The sequence below is a fragment of the Quercus lobata genome, chromosome 2, assembly GCF_001633185.2.
Source record: "Quercus lobata isolate SW786 chromosome 2, ValleyOak3.0 Primary Assembly, whole genome shotgun sequence".
NCBI lineage: Eukaryota > Viridiplantae > Streptophyta > Magnoliopsida > Fagales > Fagaceae > Quercus > Quercus lobata.
The window spans coordinates 57,137,330-57,160,133 of NC_044905.1; positions in this window are offsets into that span (position 1 = coordinate 57,137,330).

Consider the following 22,804-nt stretch of genomic DNA (forward strand, 5'->3'; position numbering starts at 1 on the left):
TTTCCCTCTATCTTCTTTCATTAGTTTTATTGTCTGACGGAGAGAAATGAGGTGACAATTTTACTAACGTGACAAATCATTTTTATCAAATAATTGCACATATACAATGATGATTTATTATGGCTTGAATCGGTTTCTTTTCCCTAGTTCAAACTCATACTCATGGCTTATTTTTACCGCCAACTAGGGGCGGAGTCAGAAATTTTTGTTTGGGGGCTAAGTCTAATATATTTATCAAGACAACTCCCCCCCCCCCCCCACACACATATATATATATATATATATATATATATACATGTAGGGATAAGGGCCCAAAATTATATATTGGGCCTTGAGCCTTCACCGAGGATGTTGGTTGGTCTAAAGATGAATAAACAAAAGTGAGAATGTTAGGCTTAGAATCATGTGAGTAGGTAACAAATGAAAAGGTTGGGGAAGGCAGGCTGATGAGAAATGTCTCCTCAGATGAACAAAGCATAAATAAAGAATATATCCCGCCATTCAAGGTGATTTCCTTGGAAGTTCCATTGATAAGGACGTGCATTGTAAAGATACAAAAGGGATGGGAATTTAGAAATATCCAAAAGAAAGGCTACTGTCACCGCATTGAATGCTTTACAGCTAACTTCCTGATTGCATTAATGTGGAAAAGACCCCTGAATAGTGTTGTATTGACAACTTCGATGCACAAAAGGACTGAGGAGGTGTCTGATGGGACAAGCACTCAAGTGGTGACTTGGATGACCAACAGGTGGAGGACCAAGATTGTCTAAAGAGAATTATATAATAAAAGAGACCTTCCATGAAAAAGGAGGGAAAAATAGGGAGATAAATCTAAAAAGAAACACTATAGCAATCAGGAAATAAACTTGTAATCATACTTAAGATAAATATACAAGAATTGATCTCCTCGGACCTATCTAAAGACGACTTTCTTTTGTTGAAATCCATCTACCTTTCTGTTCTTGTCATTTGAATCCACTTTGTTTGCCATCCAACTCATTCTAGCCCAATTTTCCAACCCACTCTCTACAAATTTATTGTTTTAGGCTTTTTGGACCTGATCCTATTCATTTTTTTGGTCAAGGATTCAAATTCGGTCCTTACAATACACATACATGCTTTTTTATTATATACACTTTTTTTTTTTGTTTGATAAGTTATATATATACATACCAAAAAAAAAAAAAAAACTTTAGTATTTTCAATCAAAATTATGTTTGATGACGATCTTTCATAAAATAAAATTCATTTTTACTATTTTCATATTGAAATTTTTAAAAAGTTTCATTTTCAATACAAATTATCAAATTTTATACTAAAGTGATTAAAAAATATTTCAATTAAACTAATGAAATTTTTAAAAACATAACATGAATGATCCAAAACTTGGAGGAATAAGTTAGGTTCCGAACATATTTGAAATTATTTTGTTTTAATCCATTATGTGGCAACTAAAGAGACATTTCATATATAATTTTATATCAAGATTTTTTTAAGGAGTCAATAACTTGTTAATAGCCACATAACATGTTGAAAAAGATAAATTTAAACATGTTTAATGTCAAAATTTATCAAATATTTAACAGATATAAAAGCACATTTTATAATAAAAAATAAAATTGAAAAAAATAAAGTTATATTTCTATAACTATTAGACCAATTACTTTTTTTAAGAGTATCACTAGACTAATTCAAATATTTAGGAAGGACAACTTTTATTTTTGTAGGCTAAATTTTGAAATTATTAAAATAATTATATATATATACACATGTGGGGCCCAGCAATTCGTGGACCAGGCCCATTTGCCCTTAGAAAGTCCGAGGGCCCAATCCGAGGAGAACTGTGGCCCAAGCTCCATGACGCCGAGTACGGACCAATTTTTGGGAGGCAGCCGAGGACAGTCTAGTCCTCGGCAGGCCCATAATCCGCCCAGAATAAAGGGATAAATTCGTAAGGAAATCCAAAATACCTTGGGGCGATTACCCTAAATACCCTTCTGGATAAGGCCCAATGCCTGGCAGAACCGTACTCTACAGCTTTATCAAGTCATCCCCAACAATTCCGGGATTAGACTGATGGGACCAATGTCAGTATTTGTAAAGACTGACCCTACACGTGGACGAAGGACATTGAACGCACATTAGTATAAAAGGAGAAGTAAGTGAATCTAGCAGGGGAGGAAAAAGGGAGACTTCATGAGGAAGATCGCCGGAACGATCCATGCACAGAACAGAGAAAGTCCTCCGTTGGACAGCCGGAAAGGACCACAAGGGCCCTCGGATCAAGTCCGAGGATCCCATTCTCAGAGGTGGCAGTATGGTGGGGCTTTAAACGTTTAGGCCCAGTCCATTCTCCACAGGGATCTTTCTGAAATCCAGACCGGACCATCCCCCCGTGACCAAGCCCAAGCTTTTCAAGCCCACTCTCTACAAATCGTATTGTGAGGGATCTCTCCCGCGTGAACCCTAAGATGTCACTGGGCCGCGCAGGAACCGTGTCCCTACAATTGGCGCCGTCTGTGGGAAGCATGCGCGCTTGGCGCAGGTGGCGGTGGAGTCAACTCTCTACTAAGCAAAAATCCACGGAGCTTCCTCCGTCTCCTTTGACGTGCAGTTGTTGTTCCGACATAAACTTCTGCTAGGGGCTACTCCTTGCAGCGCCCATGGCGTGGGCAGCCCTAGGGGCTCTTGGCCTCAAGCCGGCTCTCCCCGCCCTGATCTAGGGGCTTACATCCGAAAAACAAATCAAAAGTTTTGGACAGAACCAAGGCCTTGCATGGTCCACGGACTCAAGCCTGTAGGGAAACCAAACACAAAAAAAATAAATCTCGTAAGTTTTGGACAGAACCAAGGTCTTGCATGGTCCTCGGACTCAAACCTATGGGGAAACCAAGTACAAGAGATGAAAATCAAAAGTTTTGGACAGAACCAAGGCCTTGCATGGTCCACGGACTCAAGCCTGTGGGGAAACCAAACACAAAAAAAATAAGTCTCGAAAGTTTTGGACAGAACCAAGGTCTTGCATGGTCCTCGGACTCAAACCTATGGGGAAACCAAGTACAAGAGATGAAAATCAAAAGTTTTGGACAGAACCAAGGCCTTGCATGGTCCACGGACTCAAGCCTGTGGGGAAACCAAACACAAAAAAAATAAGTCTCGAAAGTTTTGGACAGAACCAAGGTCTTGCATGGTCCTCGGACTCAAACCTATGGGGAAACCAAGTACAAGAGATGAAAATCAAAAGTTTTGGACAGAACCAAGGCCTTGCATGGTCCACGGACTCAAGCCTGTGGGGAAACCAAACACAAAAAAAATAAATCTCGTAAGTTTTGGACAGAACCAAGGTCTTGCATGGTCCTCGGACTCAAACCTATGGGGAAACCAAGTACAAGAGATGAAAATCAAAAGTTTTGGACAGAACCAAGGCCTTGCATGGTCCACGGACTCAAGCCTGTGGGGAAACCAAACACAAAAAAATAAGTCTCGAAAGTTTTGGACAGAACCAAGGTCTTGCATGGTCCTCGGACTCAAACCTATGGGGAAACCAAGTACAAGAGATGAAAATCAAAAGTTTTGGACAGAACCAAGGCCTTGCATGGTCCACGGACTCAAGCCTGTGGGGAAACCAAACACAAAAAAATAAGTCTCGAAAGTTTTGGACAGAACCAAGGTCTTGCATGGTCCTCGGACTCAAACCTATGGGGAAACCAAGTACAAGAGATGAAAATCAAAAGTTTTGGACAGAACCAAGGCCTTGCATGGTCCACGGACTCAAGCCTGTGGGGAAACCAAACACAAAAAAAATAAATCTCGTAAGTTTTGGACAGAACCAAGGTCTTGCATGGTCCTCGGACTCAAACCTATGGGGAAACCAAGTACAAGAGATGAAAATCAAAAGTTTTGGACAGAACCAAGGTCTTGCATGGTCCTCGGACTCAAACCTATGGGGAAACCAAGTACAAGAGATGAAAATCAAAAGTTTTGGACAGAACCAAGGCCTTGCATGGTCCACGGACTCAAGCCTGTGGGGAAACCAAACACAAAAAAAAAATAATAATATCTCGTAAGTTTTGGACAGAACCAAGGTCTTGCATGGTCCTCGGACTCAAACCTATGGGGAAACCAAGTACAAGAGATAAACATCACAAGTTTCGGACGGAACCAAGGTCTTGTATGGTCCTCGGACTCAAACCTATGATAAAACCAACTACTCGTAAGGAAAAACTACATTACGTAGAATTTGGATTCATCTGAGGAAAGCTCCCCACTCGCCATTGGGTCAGTTCCCAAACTGCGGGGATTCGCAAGTCTGCTCTTAGATCTGCAGCACCAGGGGAATCGATGCGACGTAGGGCAATACGTCAACTGAGAAACAATTTGAGTTCTTTACCCTCCGTCAACTCCTTGGACGGTACTCTCATACTTATCACAGAATATTCAATTGTTATTTTTGCTAGTTTCCTGAGCTAAACCTGCTATGAGTTATCGCCGTAAGGTTTGGTAGTGTTGGTACATTAGAACTGATTGGATTATGTTTCAAAACTTCCTGCTCTAAGTATCATTGAAGAAACAGACACAGGGAGCACACCCTTCCACAAAATAATGTTGCAAGAAGAGTAGTATTCAAAATAAGTAGGCAAAATTTCTTTTCTTATTAGAACAAAGAAACAGTACAGCATACAACAAAAAGCTGAAATCAACTTGTGATAAAACTTGCTACATGATAGAAAGGAAGGTTACAAGGAAGCAAGAGAAGGCCGAGGAGGTAGCACAGACGAGACGTGGGCTACTGCTTCGAGGCCTTGTCCCTTCCCCCATGCTTTCGCATGCCCATAGCTCCGGCAGCAAAGGAGCCCAACTTGAGCCTCACGCCGCAGTGGGGAGGACGCAGGTAGCACAGAGGAGAGGTTGGCTACTGCCTCAAGACCTCGTTTCATCCTCAACGCTTTCACGTGCCCGAAACTCAGGCAGCAAAAGAACCTGACCTCAGGCTAACACCATCTACAAAGAAGATGCAGGGAGCCGAAAGTTGGGAAGCCCCCGCAGAAATTTGCCGGCTGCAAGGTAGACAGTGCTGATGGTGGAAATTCCTTCTTCGGACATACCAAAAATCTGGCATGACCAGAACCTGCTTCGGATTTTGACTAAAAGCGTGGGAAACATCCTCTCCCCTCTGTCATAAGGGAATATTTCTTTGAATCTATGCCTTCGTTGCCCGTATATCACTCTTCTGAGCTTGAGGAGAACGTGGCGCCCTTGCGGCGGAGAGAGTTTTTCTTCCCCGACCCTTGTCTCAAACATGACTTGCTGCGGGAGGAAGCTGAAGGAGGAGACTAAGGAGCTGGTGCCTAGGCAAAGAAACTTGCTCTCTTATTTATTTGAGGAGATAGGGTGGTAGCATTTAATTAGCGCAGCTTCCCGAGGAACGCTACAGACAAAACGTCTCCAGCTCGACTTCCAACAAACCTCTGCAACGACAAGACTAAAGGAGCCTCGTCGAGGTGCACCTCGAACATCGGGACACCCAGAAGTATCGCGTGGCCAAAGATTTTGGAAATATCTCATGACCCGTGGGCCTAGTAAATCCGCGGCCCATGCCCTTGCTACATGATGGCCCACGGACTACGGGCCCCGCCGGGTAATAACTAATGCCGAGGACAACCTCCTGCCCGGCCGCGTACGGGATACCTGAGGAGAGGGAATAAAACAGAACCAAGGCCTTGCATGGTCCTCGGACTCAAGCCTATGGGGAAACCAAGTATAAAAATTATTATTATTACAAGTCATGGACTGAACCAAGGCCTTGCATGGTCCTCGGACTCAAGCCTATGGGGAAACCAAGTATAAAAATTATTATTATTACGAGTTTTGTATAGAATCAAGGCCTTGTATGGTCCTCGGACCCAAACACGGCATCAAGCCTCCAGTTCTCTCCTCGGCCAGCATGGGTAATCATTACTTTTCACTGGTCGGCCTTAGTGGGCCAAACACTTATATTAGAGTTATGGCAACATCTTTTTATTATCAAGTATTTTGGTCTTAGTTGTCATCGGTTTAGAGACTTTCTCATTGAGCCGAGCAACATTTACCAATATACAAAAACATAAACGGAATATGCAAAATGAAATAATAAACACTTTTATTAATATAAGAGATTATTACAATGTACGAAAAAGGGCTCAAACAAGCCTATACAAAAGGAGAACTGCTGAAGCAACGATAACACTCGCAGTACAGAGAAGTAAACAGTCAGGCTTCTTCTAAAACTCATCTTCAAGGTCTCTTCAGTCTCTGCCTCAACATTGCTCATATCATGACAAGAACCTTCTTCGGAAAAGGATGAAGGAGAAGGAAGAAGAATTGAAGGAGAAGGAAATAGTAAGGAAGAAATCAATGAAGAAGATGGAGGAGATGAAGGAGGAAGATGGAGGACATGAGTAAAGAAGGAGGAGAAGAAGAGAGAAGGGACGAAAAGAAAGAAAAGGAGCAAAAGAGGGAAAAGGGAAGGCACCAGGACGGAACTGGTGCTGGGAAGACTATAAGAGGAAAGCGGAGGAGGGCACCAAGGAGCAAAAGAGGGAGAAGCAGAAGCACTTAGCCCCTGCCTCAGCCCTGACTCCTAACACGTTGGTGCCATATTAGGTATGCACATGAGGAGCCGGGTGGTGCTGGTCTTGGTTGTTCTCGACTCAGTCGCGCCGAGAGTTCGACACGACGTGTCCCTGCTTCGGATTTTGGCTAAAAGAAAGGCGAGACAGATCTTAAGTCTGCGCCACCCTTGCCCTGATCGAGCCATTTCAAGTTTTATCAGAATATGGTGTCTAGAAGAGGGGCATGATTTCTTCATCATTTGATGCGATCTCAGAAGAATAGAAGGGAGTTAGTACGAAAGTGATGGCCTCCTGCTTGCCTTCTTATAGGAAGAGCAGAACGGATGGCATTAAATGCATTCAACCTTCCCAAAGAATCTGAAGAAAAAAGAGGCGTCCGTTCCACTTCTTCACCTTATCAAATGAGCCGCTGGATATAAATGAGCCTCATTAAGGGGAATTCATTAAGGGCGCGTCTGGGACATCCAAGCGGAAGGAGCAGATCCCGAGCGGATTAAAAGGAATCCCTCAAAAACCGCCTGACTTCCTGAGAAACCGCTCACATAAATGCGGGATCAAGCTAAATGGGCCATATTAAGGGCCCGGGTTTGCCAAAACCCTCCTTTCCAATCCGGAATTCGGATAGAAGGGTTTTGAGGGGCTATTGTGGGGCCCAGCAATTCGTGGACCAGGCCCATTTGCCCTTAGAAAGTCCGAGGGCCCAATCCGAGGAGAACTGTGGCCCAAGCTCCATGACGCCGAGTACGGACCAATTTTTGGGAGGCAGCCGAGGACAGTCTAGTCCTCGGCAGGCCCATAATCCGCCCAGAATAAAGGGATAAATTCGTAAGGAAATCCAAAATACCTTGGGGCGATTACCCTAAATACCCTTCTGGATAAGGCCCAATGCCTGGCAGAACCGTACTCTACAGCTTTATCAAGTCATCCCCAACAATTCCGGGATTAGACTGATGGGACCAATGTCAGTATTTGTAAAGACTGACCCTACACGTGGACGAAGGACATTGAACGCACATTAGTATAAAAGGAGAAGTAAGTGAATCTAGCAGGGGAGGAAAAAGGGAGACTTCATGAGGAAGATCGCCGGAACGATCCATGCACAGAACAGAGAAAGTCCTCCGTTGGACAGCCGGAAAGGACCACAAGGGCCCTCGGATCAAGTCCGAGGATCCCATTCTCAGAGGTGGCAGTATGGCGGGGCTTTAAACGTTTAGGCCCAGTCCATTCTCCACAGGGATCTTTCTGAAATCCAGACCGGACCATCCCCCCGTGACCAAGCCCAAGCTTTTCAAGCCCACTCTCTACAAATCGTATTGTGAGGGATCTCTCCCGCGTGAACCCTAAGATGTCACTGGGCCGCGCAGGAACCGTGTCCCTACAACACACATATAGGGAAATTTCAAAATTTTGGGGACCATGGCCTTCAACCCTTGTACATAATTCCGCCCCTGCGGTCAATAACCTTTGATAAGGTCGATTTGACAATCATCGTTGCCGTCATATGAAGAAAACCCAGACATGCATTCATGCCAAAAAAAAAAAAAAAAAAATACAGCTTTCTACCGACTATCCTTTGGAGAGAGGGATAGGATCCAGTATGGCCAAGAGCATACTATCTATCAGGTCTCTTCCAGAGGAAGATAAGCTTGGAATGTCCAATATAATCAACCAGTTCCAGATCCGTGACACAGCTTGAGGATGTATTGTTTGAGTTCACACCAATTTTATGTTGCTCGAAGTAATTAAACACTACTCGAGACAAAAAATTCATTTTGCACAAAGAGGAATGGGTTCGGTACATTCTAATTAAGTACAAGAAAATTAAGGATACTTTATTTATAATAGTAACAACTAACAAGATTACAAAGCCTACAATTACAATGCCTAAGTTACAAAATCTAAGTTATCACAAGCCTAAGTATTGTCTAAAGAATTTTAGGTTTTGTCAGCTCAGTTCCAACAATACATTTCAAAATATGTTTTTAATATGCTTAGTTAATATATATATATATATATATATATATCTTGAGTACTCAAATATTGTTTCTTCTATTTATTGTTATTTTTCTTATCTTATAATATTTTGTTGATTTTTGGGATTGGAAAGAGTGAAAAGTCACATGAGATATCAATTGAAAATAAAATAGAGTTTTTTTTTTTTTTTTTAGAGATTGATTAGAATGATTTTTCCCAAATAATTCTTCATTTGGTTTATTGTTTTGTTATTTGTAGATCAAGTAATTTTTTTTATATGTTAACCATTAAGTTTATTCCATAAGTTTGTTAGAATTGTAAGTGGTGAATAAAATTAATTTTTTTTTTTGAAATAAAATTTCAAAAGTTTAAACAAAGAAAAAATTATCTCATAATAAGTTAAAAATATATTACAGATACCATATAAATATTTTATTTAAATTCATTTTTTTATATATAAAACTCATAAATATTTCAATTACTAAATAATAGTATATGACTCGATCATTCAATTTTATATGAAAAAAGTATCTACATAAAACTTATCATATTTATAAAAAAAAAAAAAAAAAAAATTAGCTTATGAATTTTTCTATAATTTATTTTAGTTATCTCTCACAAAATATGAAAAAATTAATCACATTTTTAAGTAAATAGAAAAAATGTACTATGTATGAGAGCTTGTGTGTGTGTCTATATATATATAAAAGAGTTTGCTAGAAATTCTGTTAGGTTCTAAAGTTTAGGATTTTATATATTTAAAACTCTAATGTGTAATGTTGGCAAACCATAATCAAAACAATGTGTTTAGAAGTATTTAAGTCTAGCTTAAAGTTGTGATTTTATGTAAAGTTGGAATTGAGTGAAAGCAGAAAGGATTGTGCCTTTCGGCCTGGCTCGATCGATCGAAAGTTAGACTAGACCAATCAAAGCTCGGGCAGAATGCTTTTCTGCAGATTCGTCCAACTCAACCATAGTTGTTTTAAAACGTTTTTAGGTTTTCTTATTTGTCCTAAGTATAAAAGGCAAACCCTAGTCACATTTTAGTGTTGCTCATATTTGCGGTTTGTGTAAATCTCTTGTGAGATCTAGAGGAGCTTTCCTTTACACAAACTTAGGGTTTTCAAGGAGGAGATATTTTCTACACCTTGATGATCAATTCAGTTGCTGCCATTAAAGTTTAAAGAATACACAAGCGGGTGTGCTTGTAGCTGGTGGAAATCCAAGAAAGAAGAAGTCTGTGGATTCGGAGCTTGCACGTGGTCGTGTCAGTAAGTTCTACTGGTTGGTAGCAATAAGAAGTCGAGCGTGAGGGCTTGTAAGTCTTATTGTATGAACTTCGATTCTTTCAAGATAGTGGATTCAAGTTTACCTTGAGTATAGCTAAGTCAAATCCTTCCCAGGTTTTTACCGGTTTGGCTTCCTGGTGATCATATCTTGTGTTATTTATTTTCCGCTGCTTTGCATGATTTGATATTTTATATTGTGATAACCTAGACTTGTTTAATTGGACTAAGTAACAACTTGGCTAATTACCTAGGATTAATCAATTGTTTAAGGGGTCTAAAAACTGTCAAGTGGTATCAGAGCGGGTAGCTCTTTTGTTGTTGATCTTTTGATCACTGAGTTGATCCTTGACCCCTTTGGTATGGATTTTTGGAAATTATTTCTGCTTATTCATCAACTTTCTTACTTTGTGTATTTGTCTCTTGTTGAGTGTGTTAAATCTTTTCTTGAACATCTTGGTCTTATCATATGTGGTAATAATTATTTGTGTTATACTACCTTAACCGCCTTAAAGGCACGTGATTCTTGTCTTTGATATTTGGATAGTAGTTGTTCCAGGCATATGACAGGAAACAAAGGATTATTCAAGACTCTTTTTGAAGGAAAGATTGGGATAGTCACTTTTGGAGATGGAAGCAAATCTGTCATCAGAGGCGTAGGAACTATGGACATCCCAGGGTTACCGGTCTTTGAAGATGTTTGGTATGTTGATGGACTAAAGGCAAATTTACTCAGCATCAGTCAAATTTATGACAATGGACTAAATGTTCTCTTCACTAAGCATGAATGTGAGATACTTAATGGTGGAGGTGACTGTATGTGTGTTGGTGTACGAACAGCGAACAACTGTTATGGATTGACACCAAGCATAAGCAACAAATGTTTTAGTGCAAAGATTGATCAAGTTGATTTGTGGCATCAACAGCTGAGGCATGCAAGTCATAAGCAGTTAGAAAAGATTTCAAAATGTGATGCTGTTGTTGGTTTACCTAAGTTTGAGAAGATAGATAAGTGCATCTGTGGACCATGTTAGATAGGTAAACAGATAAAATCTAAACACCCGTATGTGACTAGTGTTCAAACTTCAAGACCTCTGGAGTTACTGCACATTGATCTTATGGGTCCTACTCGAGTTCAGAGTTTGGGAGGAAAGAAATATATTATAGTGGTTGTGGATGACTTTACCAGATATACTTGGGTTGTGCTCTTGAAAGATAAAGCTAAGGCTCCTGAGAAGATGATACATCTGTGTAAGAAATTGCAGGTTGAAAAAGATAGAGTGGTAGCCAGAATCAGAAGTGACCATGGAAGAGAATTTGAGAATACCAAGCTAGCTACTTTCTGCAATGAACAGGGCACACATCAAGAATTTTCATCACCCAAGACACCGCAACAAAATGGAATAGTTGAACGAAAAAACAGGGCCGTTCAAGAGATGGCACGTGTGATGTTGCACAATAAAAAATTGCCAAAATCTTTCTGGGAGAAGCAGTTAACACTGCTTGCCATACACTAAACCGGGTGTATTTCAGACCTGATTCCAAGAAGACTCCCTATGAACTCTGGAGAGGAAAGAAGCCAGTCGTCAAGTATTTCAGAATTTTTGGCAGTGATTGTTACATTCTACGTGATAGAGAGCATTTAGAGAAATTTGATACTAAGAGTGACAAAGGATACTTTCTAGGGTACTCCTCTACTAGTAGGGCATATAGAGTGTACAATCTGAGAACCAAAACCATCATGGAATCTTCAAATGTTGTGATCAATGATGAAGTATGTCCAGAAGCACATCCAGAAAGTACTACTCAGGTTCAAGACAAGCTAGTGGAAGTTAATGACTCTCTCCCTATTGATTATGTTGTGAAACATAGTGATGAGGAGCTAATGGTGTTGAATGATGCAATATCTGTGCCATCAAGTCCTGAACCATCCACTCCAGTTCATGAGACTAAACATGTTCAACATGAGTTTAGTCCTTCATCAGAACAAAGAGGTACATCCAGATCTCTAGTTAAAGGTCCTTCCTCTAGAGTAAGACTTAATCATCCCTCCTCAAATATATTGGGAAGTCTGAATGATAACATGAGATTAAGGTCAAAAGCCTTAAGTGTAATTACACACTCATGCTATCTGTCCCAATTTGAACCGAAGAAGGTAGATGAGGCACTTCAAGATGCTGATTGGGTAAACTCTATGCATGAAGAACTTCATCAATTTGTTCGGAATGATGTGTGGGAATTAGTTCCTAGACCAAAGGGTGTGAATGTAATTGGAACTAAGTGGATCTTCAAGAACAAGTCAGATGAACATGACACTGTCATCAGAAATAAATCAAGACTTGTTGCTCAAGGCTACACACAAGTAGAAGGGATTGACTTTGATGAGACCTTTACTCCAGTAGCAAGATTGGAGTCCATTAGGATATTGCTGGCTATAGCTAGTCATCTGAACTTCAAGTTATATCAAATGGATGTCAAAAGTGCTTTCTTGAATGGAATGCTGCAAGAAGAAGTTTATGTTGAACAACCTAAAGGATTTGTTGACCCTCACAGACCAGATGATGTGTATAAATTGAAGAGAGTACTGTATGGTTTGAAACAAGCTCCACGGGCTTGGTATGATAGATTGACTGCATATCTTACTGAGCACGGCTTCAAAAGGGGATTTGTAGACACTACTCTCTTCATAAGAAAGGATAAGAACAGTTTTGTTGTAACCCAAATTTATGTAAATGATATTGTTTTTGGTGCTACTAATGACTCTCTTGCTCATTCTTTTACAGATGAAATGAAGGAAATGTTTGAAATGAGTATGGTTGGTGAACTAACATATTTTTTGGGATTACAGGTGAAGTAAACGGATTCAGGGATCTACATCAACCAAGCCAAATATGCAAAGAATCTAGTCAAGAGATTTGGACTGGACCATGCTACCCATGCTAGGACACCAATGGCCGCCAATGCAAAACTAACAAATGATCCATCAGGTGAGTCTGTTGATGTTACATTATACAGAAGTATGATTGGATGTTTGTTATATTTGACTGCTAGTCGGCTTGATATTGCTTTCAGTGTTGGTATTTGTTCTAGATTTCAGTCTAATCCTAAGGTTTCACACTTAAATGCTGTCAAAAGAATAATTAAATATGTTGCTGGAACTTGTGATTATGGATTATTTTATAGCAAAGAGTCTAATCTGTCTCTTGCTGGTTTTTCTGATTCTGATTGGGTTGGTAATGCTGATGATAGAAAAAGCACCACTGGTGGATGTTTTTATGTTGGTGCTAACCTTATTGCCTAGATGAGCAAAAAACAAAATTCTGTGTCCTTGTCTACTGCCGAGGCAGAATATATTGCTACTGGAAGTTGTTGCTCACAACTTCTTTGGATGAAAAAGGTTTTAATAGATTATGGGATATCCCAAGATACCATGGTGGTTTACTGTGATAACTCTAGTGCTATTGACATATCTAAGAACCCTGTTCAACATTCTAAGACTAAGCACATAGAGATTAGGTATCATTTCATTAGGGATCTTGTTGAAAGAAAAATTGTGTGTCTTGAGTATATTCCTACTGAGCGTCAGAATGCCGACATTTTTACTAAACCTCTTGATAGAAGTAAGTTTGAGACTCTTCATCAAGTGATTGGTGTGATTTTGTGTCCCTGATTTGTCTTTGTCCTCATGGTCCTTGTACTTCATTGCTCTACCTCTTGTAACCATTGTTCTTTGATTTTTGTTTTTGTTTTTGTTTTTGTTTCTAGGATTTGTATAGCATAACATTCATACATTTCATTCTAGGTGTTTTTTTTATTAAAATTAAAAAAAAAAAAAGGAAGAAAAAGGAAGCACATTTTGTTTTGCACTATTCTTCTTGGTTTTTGAGAACAAGGTTGGTCAATTTATTTTCACATAACATGTCTTTTGTACCTTATTTAGCTTTGATGAGCTTATTTATTGCACTCTACTAGTTGAAGATTTGTAGTGCATATTGTGTGGGAAAGATGTGTATGGTTTTTGATTACTAGGTCTTAATCTTGAAGTCACATGCTTTTAATTGTTGGACTTGATCTTTTAGAGAAAGACATAAATAACCATCTCACCACTGGTCACTAACCAATCATGAACACCTTAGTGCATATCATAAGATTTTGTGCTCGAGAAAGTGTAGCACATGCACAAAAAGATCATAAGGTGAAGCCTCGGTTAAAGTGCTTAATTCTTAAAATCAAAATTGGTGTGTACTATTAGGCTTGATGCCAAACTCACATAACTTAAAATTGGAATGTATATTATGAGGCATAAAATCAAGAAACTTACATGATTGCAAGCTTATGATTTAGGAGATGCGGGAGTTATATGATATAACTCTTTGGGTGATAGTCTCTTTTAAATTCTTTGTGATGAATTTTGTAGACTTTGTGATTGATTGCTATTCACATATCACCTCACATGTATCTCAAGTTTTTGCTAGTTGCACACACTACACGAGTTATTCTTTGCTAAACATCGTTCATGTTATTGTGTGTGTTTATGGTCTAACCAACCAAGTTATTGCAAATACTTTGAATTATGTGCAAACTAAATTTGTTGCTTGAAAATTTGTAGAGAATGCAAGAAATTTTGTTTTTGGGAATTTTGGGCTTAAAATCCTTGATTTGAAAATCATATCATCTCATACTCATGCATTTTTGTTCTTAAATTTCAATGCTTTGAGTTAAATCATCTTGTTTTTCAAAAATTGTGTTTTTCCTCAAAAATATGGTGAGCCTCTGCCTAATTCAATCGGTCCATTCTGTTTTTCGACCGATCGAAATTTTTAAAATTTAAGAGAGGGAGTCTCTGTCTGTTTCGACCAATCGAGGCTGATTTTCGACTGATCGAAACTCGTGAATCAGGTTTTTCAAAAAGGCAGGATTGGACTTTTTAAAAGTTACTTTTCAAATAGTTCTTTTCTTTTCTCTCTCTCCACGTTGGCCCTAAGCTCCACCATCCATTTTTTGTCGTTTTCCATCAAGATTTTTTGCAAGGTTTTTGTCCTAGGAAGCTGGTAAGTCCCTTTTGCCCTTCTTTTTCAAGTTTATTTCTTTATTTCATGCATTTTTCATGCATTTTCATGGGGATTTTTCGGAACTTTCAATATATTGGGTTTTTTGATATTTCAAACCTATTTTTGTGAAATTGATCAATGGGTTTTTGTGATATGATGCTATAATAATGTTCCCTATAGTTTAATTTGATCAATTTTGAGGTTTTTGAAAAATTAAAAATTCTAGGGTTTTGAATTTGATCCGAATTGGGGATTTTGTCAAATTGGCTTAAATTGATAAAATTGGCTTATTCAATTGATGTATTTGGTCATTATTGTTGTTATTATATCATGTGTAATGATCAATTCGTCAATATTTTTCAAATTGATCAAGTGGTTTCTCAAATTTTGGGGTTTTTGTGTTAAAACTCTTAATGTTCAAGCCAATTTTGTAATTTGAACCTTTTGGACTTAATTCGCTGCATTAGAACATGCATCATGACATTTAAACTTGTTCATGCATCATATAGATTTTTGTTCTATATTCTGTTTTTGTCTAACTTGCAGTCTGCCCTTGGTTTTGGTTTTGTGGTTTTTTGTTCTTTCGCTCTGTGTTTTGATCCTTATCTTAGCACCATGCCTAGGAAAACTAGAGCCCATAGGACCACTTCCACTTCCTTTGAGTCTCCCACTAGGGTTGAGTTGTTTAAGAATGATAAGTGTAGAGAAGCCTATGACACTTTTAACTGTAAGCGTATGATCTGGTCTGAGCTAGCTGTTGTGTTAGATTAGCTTGATCCGGCCATTAGGGCCAATTTTGAGTCTAGAGGTTGGTTGCCTCTCTTAAAGATAGACCATCCACCCCCGACCGCCCTGATTAGAGTTCTACTCGAACCTCTCTTGCCACGTCTATGATTCTAACACCCTAATTAGAAGTTGGATACTAAGTGTAGAGTTCACAATTACCCCTCGGGTAGTGGCTAAGGCTTTTGGGGTGCCGGTTGTTCGGGATGCTGACTATCCCTATGATGAGTCACCCTCTTTAGACGTTGTCATGTCTTACATCATTGGGTCATCTATCCAGTGGGGTTAAGATCCTCGGATCACATCCGCTGAGCTTACCGAGACTGCCTATCTCTTATTTCGGATTGCGTGTCATTCCTTGTGGCCTATCTCTCACTTCCACACCATCCCTTTAGAGCGATGTGTGTTTTTGTAAGCCTTTGATCTGGAGCGTCTATCAGTTTTCCTCTATTGTTCCTTCGTTCTTTGAATGAGGTTCATAGGAGTTCTGCCATAGGGCATGCACTGATTCATCCTATTTTCATTCATAGGATTTTGCTCTACTTAGGTCTAGCTGGTTTTCCGTCTGGTGAGCCTATTAATGTGATTGCTCCCATAGGTGCCACCTTTCTTCGTCAGAGGGCTGCTCAGCTGAGAGTTGCTCCTCCTCGTACTAGAGGTGCGTCATCGAGTGATGTTCCCCCTCTTTCCTCTTCTACAGGTACAGCTACTGCTGAGACTTCAGGTGCTGCTGCTGATGCTAATGCTGATGTTCCTCCACCAACTGCTTCGGATGATTCAGACATTCGTCGCACGTTGGATCATGTCTTGACCATTCAGGCGACCCAAGGACAGATTTTGGTGGACATGCTTGATGAGATCCGTGCCTTGCGTGCAGAGTTGGCGCAGTTTAGACCACCTCCCTTTTGATGATGGATATCTTGTTTGCCCTTTGGCATTCCGTCACAAAAAGGGGGAGTACTTTGTAGGGTTTTTGCTTTCAGGGGGAGTTTATTTGTTTTTGGTTGGAGCTTGTGGAGTGTTTAGATTGTATCTAGGTGCTTCACTGTGTACTTAACATTTTTAGCTCTTACCTTGTTTTTTGATGGGATATTCATGTTAGGGGGAGTTTTATGATTTGTTGGTGCTTTATTTGTTTCTTGTTTCAAACTACTTATTAATTTATATTTATGAGTTATTCATTAATATATGTCTTTATTTGTGTGTTGTTTGAAATCAAGAAGTTATTTTGTTTACTTGTATTGTTTCCACACATGCGGTTATGCATTTTGTTTAGTGTTTCAGGAAATATACAGGTTGATTCAATTGAGCTGTTGTCTACACTTGCAACTGATGGTTAGTAGTTAGGATTGAATTTGTTTTGTGAGCATTGTTTTGTAAAGGGCTTTTCATTTTGTAAACTTTGAGCTTCTAAGTTGTGTTTTGTCACGGATTACCAAAGGGGGAGTTTGTTAGGTTCTAAAGTTTAGGATTTTATGTATTTAGAACTCTAATGTGTAATGTTGGCAAACCATGACCAAAACAATGTGTTTAGAAGTATTTAAGTCTAGCTCATAGTTGTGATTTTATGTAAAGTTGGAATCGAGTGAAAGCAGAAAGGATTGTACCCTTCGGCCTGGCTCAATCGATTGAAGCTTAGGCTCGACCGATCGAAACTCGGGCAGAATGCTTTTCTGCAGATTCGTCCAACTCAGCCCTAGTTGTTTTAAAACGTTTTTAGGGTTTCTTATTTGTCCTAAGTACAAAAGGCAAACCCTAGCCACATTTTAGTGTTGCTCATATTTGCGGTTTGTGTAAATCTCTTGTGAGATCTAGAGGAGTTTTCCTTTACACAAACTTAGGGTTTTCAAGGAGGAGATATTTTCTACACCTTGATGATCAATTCAGTTGCTGCCATTAAAGTTTAAAGAATACACAAGCGGGTGTGCTTGTAGTTGGTGGGAATCCAAGAAAGAAGGAGTCCGTGGATTCGGAGCTTGCATGTGGTCGTGTTAGTAAGTTCTACTGGTTGGTAGCAATAAGAAGTCGAGCGTGGGGTCTTGTAAGTCTTATTGTATGAACTTCGATTCTTTCAAGATAGTGGATTCAAGTTTACCTTGAGGATAGCTAGGTCAAATCCTCCCCAGGTTTTTACCGGTTTGGTTTCCTAGGTGATCATATCTTGTGTTATTTATTTTCCGCTGCTTTGCATGATTTGATATTTTATATTGTGATAACCTAGACTTGTTTAATTGGACTAAGTAACAACTTGGCTAATTACCTAGAATTAATCAATTGTTTAAGGGGTCTAAAAACTGTCAAATTCATATTGAACCCGAATGAGTTTTCTTTCATCATCATCTTCAAATTGTCATTTTATAATTATCCCAGTTCTTTTGATTAAGGTGATAATGAACTCACTCAAATTAAAAAATAAAATAAAAATAAAAAAGGAGCCCGATTGATGCATATTTGAAAATGGGAAAAATGAAAAAGATAAACTAGAGAAAAGAAATATTAAATGTGCTCATCAAAGCAACCTCCAAAGATTAATTTTAATCAAATAATGGCAATATTCTATTATTTTTCTTTACCCCAACAACTAATATTAAACTCTATGCTTCTTTGTCTAAAAAAAAACTCTATGCTTCACCTACTTCTCTACATGCCTCCCCCCTCTCCCTCCCCCTCTTTTGGCCTTAATAATTACATTATAGACCAGAGCCATATATCGTTTTTAATTTCAAATTGAGGCATTAAATTTTGATTATATCAATTTCCATTTTCCACCCCACATTGGGTTACATGACCACATTACAGAGCTCGGCTTTCCACCAATCATTTCAATCTATATCTCTGGTAAGTATTTTTTTAATTTGGAGTAACAGGAACCTATGTAAATTGCACCTGCCTTTCACATGTCAGATTTCTTAGTGCTTAGATATGGTCTCAAGTGTGATTTGCATAAGCTTTTGTTATTTTCAGTTAATAAATAGTAGATGAGGATTTCTATTGTAAGAGCACTAACATTGGGGTAAAAAGACCTCCCCCCCCCCCATTTACTATTTTCGCCACCAAACTCATAAAAAGATGCTACAACCGGGTTGCTATATGTAAAAAAATTTGCAACCCAGATACAGTGGGTTGGTACTAGGGATGGAAATTTTTCCCTGCCCTGCTAACCTGCCCCTCCTCGCTTTATGCCGCGCGGGTTTTCTCTACCCTGCAAAGGTGGTGGGGTGAGGATGGGGCAAGATTTTAGTCCCGCACCATGGGGTAAGGCGAGGATGGGTTTAGACTTTTTATACCTACCCCACCCCGCCCCACCCCTCCCCATCCCGCCCTACGTTGCTAAGGGTTATAATTGTAAATTTTTTATACCCTAAAACCCTACTATTTAAACAAACATATCAATATTAATTTATTTTATTCTACCTAAAGTGGTTCTTTGCCTTTATTTTGTTATGTGTTATACTATGAGATTTTTTTATTATTTTTTATTTTTTATTATTTATGATTATCTTGTTAAACACTTGGATATATTATTCCATTTTTTTCTAAAAATTGATTTGATTTGATGGGATAAATTTAGTTGTAATTTCAAGTATATTTTTATCAATGAAATAAGTTTCATTAAAAAATTTGTACTAGTTGTAGGGAAAATTAACAAAAAGTAAAGTTTTATGAGACGGGGTGGGGCGGGGATGGAGTGAGAAAGTTTTCCCTATCATACGGGACAGGGCGGGGCGGGGTGGGAATGGGCCAAGACAAAACCATGCAGGGCGGGGACGAAGACCCCATCATTCGGCCTCGCCCCATCCCATTGCCATCCCTAGTTGGTACATTCCCAACCTCACTATAGATAGTTGCAAAATCATTTTATTATATTTTATTCTTCTCCGAACCCACTCTCTCTTTCCCATATTCTTTTCTCTATCTCAGCCTCCCTTTCTCTCTCTTCTCTCATCTTGTTGGGAAAATTTAGACCCCGGTTGATAGAATTAACAAGTTTTAAACCCAAATTATTAACTAGATTTATTATGAATAAAACTTTTTAAAACAAAAGACATCAATATCATGTCAAAAATAAATGCAGCAAAAAAAGTAAATAAGATAAGATATGATGACCTAGGAAAAGTAATGAAACAAACTAGTTTCATAGTAAAAAAAACCTGGGGAAAAACTTCTCGAAAGTAATTCACTATAGTAAAGAGAAGTTTCAGATCTAGTATAAAACCTTTGTTCTTAAACTCTACAATCCCCGTAGATGAACTCACTGCAGAAACCTTCTACCGCTTCAGAATCTCTGAACTCTTCAATATATGAACACCGCATTTTTTGTTGCACGGATCCTAGTATGTGACTAACTCCTTTGCACGAATCCTAGTACGTGACTCACTCATCAACTTGAGGAAGAAGAATGTTGGCTGAAAAGTTCTTCACTTCATCAACAATAAAAATTGAGAAGCATTTGGTTACAAAACCCTAAGGCATAAAGACGCAGTGGCTTCTTTCAGAGAAAATAAGACATCAGTCACTTTTTGCACATTTTCTCCTTGTATTCTCTTATGTGACGGCCTCTAAAATAAGCCTTATATATGTCTAGGATTGTGAGAAAAGAAACCCCACACAAATATATAAGCATGGGCTGAAAATCAGATCTGAAAATTTGAATTCCCGTAACCTCGATAGATACCTCGATAGACAGTATCTGTCAAGCCTCATTAAACCTCAATAGATAGCTATTTGTAGAGTAGGTGTCAAGTTATCTGCCCGCAAATGTCGAGCTATCTATCCAGCTTTAGTGAACAGTTTTTCGTCACTTGTTTCTTGGTCCAATCTTCATGGCTTTAATACTAGACTTGAACAACATGTTTATTGAAGTATTAAACACATCCTAAATCTACCAAAATACAAGTAAAGTGCGTTTTGTCAAAAGATTAGCCAATTACACAAAATATGTCCTTAATAATCTCCCCCTTTAGCAATCCGTGACAAAACCACAACAAACAAGTGAAATATGAGAGAAGTCATTAATCACTCAACTCATATTCACTTGTTGACTACAATAAAATCTATCCTAACACAAACTCTTGAAAAATTTTGTAAGAAGAGAGTTTATAGCAACTAGACTTTAACAATCTGTATTTCTGAAAAACTTTAAACAAAACTCATCAATGCATCTTTGTGTGAAACAAAAATAATAGATTGCATACAAGTATAAGAAACATGTGTATAAAGATAGAAAAGAAACAACACATGTAAAGGTAAGTGAAGAAGACATACATCAACATATAAAGAAAATAAGTACAATGTATGTCAATAATGGTCACAAGACCTGTGTACAAAAAGAAGGAGGTAAGCACTCCTCCTAACAAGATGAAACACATCTCCTCCTTACAAGGAGATGTATTTCTTCCCCTAACATGTAGAATCTTAAAAAGAAACCACATATTCTCCACAATTTCTCCCCCTTTTTGTCATGATTTACAAAGGGTACAAGAAGCTAGAAAGCTTCACCCGAGAAACATAAAGATGACCAAAGGGGTAAAAGGAATCCAAAAAAATGCATGAATGTAATGAAACAAGATGCTATGGATTACAAGATAAAAGAAAGATGCAAAACATGTGAAACACAATGCATGTAAGAGGATCTCGATCGATCGAGAGGTGTCGAAAAGCTATCGAGCAGAAGCCAACCTCGATGGATCGAACAACTATCGAGAAGCTAATGAGGAGACATGAGATTTCTTGATCTATCCACCTAGCTATCGAGAGGTGTTGAGATTGAGATAAAAAAATCAACTGAAAATCTTGACAGATAGGCTAGGTATCGAGAGGTGTCAAGGAGGCGTCGAGATTACTTAAAAACAGTTTTTCAAAGAAGAGAAAAACACAAACATGAATGCAATTAAACATGCAACTCAATCAAGAATCCAAACAACATTTTGAACTCTCAAAAACATATCTTAACAACAATTTTAAGCACGTAGATCCCAAAACACACACATACACACACTAAACAAGTCTAACCAATTTTATATTTCAAAAACAAGTTAAGACAGTTTAGTGAGCATACATGAACACATGTAAACCTTATGATGGCCAAATCACATTGTACTTGCACATGTATCAAGAGTAGTAAAGAATATTGTGTATTGTGTGTAAAAAATATCGCAGGATTGCATAAGTGTATATATGTTATTACAATCTGAGATATGAGAAAATCACTTTAACTCACACACAATTATAACTGTTTGATGGAGACTATCACTTTCGAGGTATATCCTATAACTCCCACATCTCCTAGAATACATGCTTGCAATCATATATAAAGCATCTTGATATTTTGTTTTTTATTTTTCTTTGCATATTTTTCATTTTAAGCAAATCATGCATGGGCATATAAGAGAGAGAAAAGAAATACCCAATGATGTTAGGCATTTGACATTCCAATTTTGCAATGCCAAAGCACACAAATGTCATTGACATTGCACTTTTGCTATGCCGAAACATACAGATGTCATTTCATGATTGGCGGGCAATAGTGGTGAAATGGTTATTTATGCCTTTCTCTTAGGATTTTCTAGTCCTTCCCATTAAAAAGAGTAATATGAGTGTTAAGTACAAGAAATTACTTAATCTTACTCATCACAAATAAGAGCCACAAAGCTCACTTGCTTAATTGTGCATAGAGATGCTCTTCTAAGTTACAAAAGATACAAAGTTTAGAAAACTTTGTTTCAATAGCCATCCGAAGTACACAAGTACCAATGTACACAAAACACACACTGTTTTTGTATTTTTCAATTTTTTTAATTTTATATTATGAAAACAAAATAAAGCAAAAGTGAAAATGAACAAACAAAAAACATGTGAAGCAAAGCAAAGCATAAAACTAGATGCAAATGAATGAAGGCATGATTCCAAAAACAAATAGGAAATCAAGAAAGAAACTCCAACAATAGATAGAAAGAATTAAAGCAGATGATAAACAGAAAACACAATTAAGTCTTAGGCTCCTTTCTCACCCACACAACACGAGTCTTTGGTCGTGAAGATGAAAATGCACATGTCCTAGTATGTCTACTAAAGGACATGGAAGAATTAAAATTCT